The sequence below is a fragment of the Rattus norvegicus genome, chromosome 11 (genome assembly GCF_021556685.1).
Source record: "Rattus norvegicus strain SHRSP/BbbUtx chromosome 11, alternate assembly SHRSP_T2T, whole genome shotgun sequence".
NCBI lineage: Eukaryota > Metazoa > Chordata > Mammalia > Rodentia > Muridae > Rattus > Rattus norvegicus.
The window spans coordinates 91,467,237-91,471,016 of NC_141544.1; the positions used below are offsets into that span (position 1 = coordinate 91,467,237).

General features: G+C 45.5%; 1 pseudogene; it reads right to left on the reverse strand.

Moving 5' to 3' along the window:
* Positions 1-304: 304 nt before the first annotated feature.
* Ccnb1ip1-ps4 (cyclin B1 interacting protein 1, pseudogene 4) lies at positions 305-1,164 on the reverse strand (annotated as a pseudogene).
* Between the last annotated feature and the right edge of the window lie 2,616 nt (positions 1,165-3,780).

The window sequence follows — 3,780 nt, forward strand, 5'->3', positions numbered from 1 at the left end:
CAGAGAAAAACAATGCACACACTTGACATAGACACACTAGAATCCAAAACGCTATGTAAACCTATCACTGGTGCTTACACAAGCATAGACACAGCTTGGTCTGAAACAGGACCTGTGCAGCAGCGTGACTGTGTGAGCAATGGCAAACTAGAGACCAACATTCATGAAATGCCCGTGCCCTAAGCAAACAGTGAAGAAACCAACCAGGAAGCCACACACCACACTGCGAGCCAACTTCTTCTAAGGCCGACGTGTGAAGAGAACCCAGGGATGCAGGAAAACAGTCTTGAAATAAAAAAATGAGCTAAATTCTTCTTGCTTCTAAGGCCCTGCTGCAGACTCGCTGCTCTGTTTCATGCCTTTGAGACGCAAAACTAAAGAAGTTGTTAACGGGTTCGGGTGCTGTGGGAGAACACACAAAAAATGGTCCGAACTGAACACCTTCATCTCCGCCACCTTGATTTCCAACTGGTGTACGGTCCAAAGAAAACTTTGACCTCTTCCCTGGTGGGAAGTGGAAGACCCCAGACTGTGGGATCACACCTGGTTCCAGGGAGCCTTCTCGGCTAGCCATGGTGAAATTCCTCAGCGTAAGGCTATCATAAAGGCCTTGGATGTTTTGGTACTGGCAATTGCACTCCATACGTTTTTCATAGATACCATTAAAGTTTCTCTTGTTTCCTTCTAGAACTTTCATCATGGAGATAATCTCCCAGTTCACAGAGGCCAATTCTACTTCCTTGCTCTGTGTTTGCTGGCATCTGTCTTCTCTATCTGTTTTAAGTGGTTCTCAGCCTTGCTGAGATTATATTCTTGATAGAGACGTTCCTGGTGTACCTGGTATGTCCAGAAGGCCAGTGCTCGGGAGCTAATGTCCAACCTCTGGTTGAATCCCTGCTGATGCCATCGATTTGCTGATACCATAGCGCCGCACTCCTCTCATGGACTGAGCTCTGTTTGGACAATATCTAGGCTTGCCTTCCAGAAAGGGTGCTGTTGCAAGCAGGGCAACTTGCAGGTGGATGACTGAACTCAACACTGCCATGCTGATCACAGAAGATGTGAGAGTGGGCTGTGACCCAAGCATAACCAGAGCGTTTGACACGACACTTGCGACAATTGCAAAGCAACATGTCTTCACGCAAAGACAATGATGAGTCTCCAAAAGAATCCTGCATTTACAGGGCCATCGACCTTTAAACCTTCCTCTTGAGAATATCCGAGCACTACAGTCCCAGCGCCTTCCTGGACATGTATAACCTTCATCCTGGAACAGACCACCAGAAGCAAGAGATCCGTAATGCAATTTATATTCATAAATTTTATTTTGGTTGTGACAGTTTTTTTTAAAAAACTGAATGTGATGCTTTCTTTTTCTTTCATTTATTTATTTTTTTTAGATTTATTCATTTATTATATATAAGTACACTGTAGCTGTTTTCAGATACACCAGAAGAGGGCATCAGATCTCTTTACAGATGGTTGTGAGCCACCATGTGGTTACCGGGAATTGAACTCAGGACCTCTGGAAGAGCAGTCGGGTGCTCTTAACCACTGAGCCATCTCTTCAGCCCTGGTTGTGACAGTTTTAACTGCTGTCTAGACTGAGACTCTTCATCTGGAAGCAACGTCACCTGGTTTGCTCCTGGTCCAGAAGACATTTAAGGTTTCAGTCTTTGTGGACTTGCAGACTACACTTCCTGGTGGGTTTTGGACGGTCCCGGGGTGCAATTTCAAAGCTGGGCACCAGGTGGCGGATGATTTCTTCTGATAATCATTAACACTCGAGTCTACAGAGCAGGCTCCACAAGGCCTGGCAGAGTTGAACAGTTTTAAGCTATTTAAGAAATTGCCCTACAGCCAGATCTTGTGGGGGCATTTCCTCAGTTGAGGCTCCCTTCTATCTCATGACTAGCTTGTGTTGCATTGACAGAAAACTATCGAGCACAGCATGAAATGCATTCATCAAGAGGAGAGAGCAGGTTCTCTGAGTAGCCACAGTCCACAAAGAAGCCACTCATGACTCTGGGCATGGGTGGTGTGGAGTAGGGACCAGGCAGCATTTCCCTACAAAGGATGAGGGGCAGCCTCAGGCAGGAGCAGCCCCAGCCAGGAGCAGCCTCCCAGAAACTCACCCAACTCTAATGTTAATCTCCACTAGGCCTCAGGCACAAATACTCCTCATGTGCACCTGAATGAAACTAAAAACGTAAGTGATATCACGTTTTAAACATGGGAATACCTGTTAGTGAAGGGCCCTTGGTTTCCCCCGGAAGCCAGATTTCAAAGGCTGACGATGTCCACCGTGGTTCTGCACTCGTGAAGGCAGTCACAGGCCGTGACATCATCAAAACAATGCTTGTGCTACCAAAGTTTCTTACTGAAGTGTTCAGCCGTGCATTGTTAATACTGGGCAAAGGTAACACGTTATTATATAATGAAATAGTTATGAATTTATAGGATTTAAAACTAAAGATGCACCTAAAAGAGACCATTGTCTCAGGGGTTGGGGATTTAGCTCAGCGGTAGAGCACTTGCCTAGCAAGCGCAAGGCCCTGGGTTCGGGCCTCAGCTCCGGAAAAAAAAAAAAAAAAGAAAGAAGAAAGGAAAGATACCATTGTCTCACTCAGTGGCTCTAGCTACCCTGGAATTTTAAGACCAGTGTGGTCTTGAACTCTAAGAGATCCACTTGACTCTGGTCTGGCTGCCTGGATTGAAGAAATGTACCACCAGGCCTGGACTTCATTATGTTTGTATATAGTAACAAAAGAGATTACAAGCTGCCCTTACAGCATGGTTCCAGTGGGGGAAACACACTGTTGGAAATGATATTTCTTAAAAGCTATAAGCAGCCTGCTGGGGTGGCACATGCCTTTAATCCCAGCAGGCAGATCTCTTGAGTTCAAGGCCAGCATGGTCTACAGAGAGAGTTCCAGGACAGCCAGGGTTACACAGAGAAATCCTGTTTTGAATAAACAAACAAACAAATAAATATTTAAAAACAGTTAAAAGGGATGGAAAGATGGCTCAGAGGTTAAGAGCACTGGCTGCTTTTCCATAGGTCCTGAGTTCTATTCCCAGCAACCACACGATGGCTCAAGACCATCTATAATTTGATATAGTGCCCTCTTCTGGCCTGCAGGCAGAATGCTGTATACATAATAAATAAATAGATCTTCAGGGGCTGGAGAACTCTTCCAGAGGTCCTGAGTTCAATTCCTAGCAAGTACAGGGAGGTATTTACCCTGATTTTTCAGGAGAGGAAGCTGGGTCAGCTAAGTAACTAACCTGATAGTTGGCAGGGTCCCTTAAAAATAAAAACTAAAATAAAATGAACTTATGAACAGATACAGACATCATTATTAGGAGGGTGGCCTTGTTGGAGGAGGTATGGTCTTTTTGGAGGAAGTACATCACTGTGGGGATGGGCTTTGAAAAAACTCCACCCGGTGTGGAAGAGTCAGCCTGCCCCTGGCTTCCCTTGGGTGAAGATGTAGAATTTGAGGCTCCTCCAGTGCAATGCCTGCCTGGAAGCTACCAGGTTCCTGCCTTGATGATACTGGGCTGAACCTCTGTAAGCCAGCCCCAACTAAATGTAGTCCTTTATAAGAGTCATCTTGGTCATGGTGTCTGTTCACAGCAATGGAAACCCTAACTAAGACAATATCTATTGTGTTGTCAGCTTTCTGTTACTGCAAAAAATTACCTGTGTCATGATGTACACCCTAAAGGTGCATTTGCCATGAGGAGCACCACCCTGTATGGTCGTGAGGAGCACCA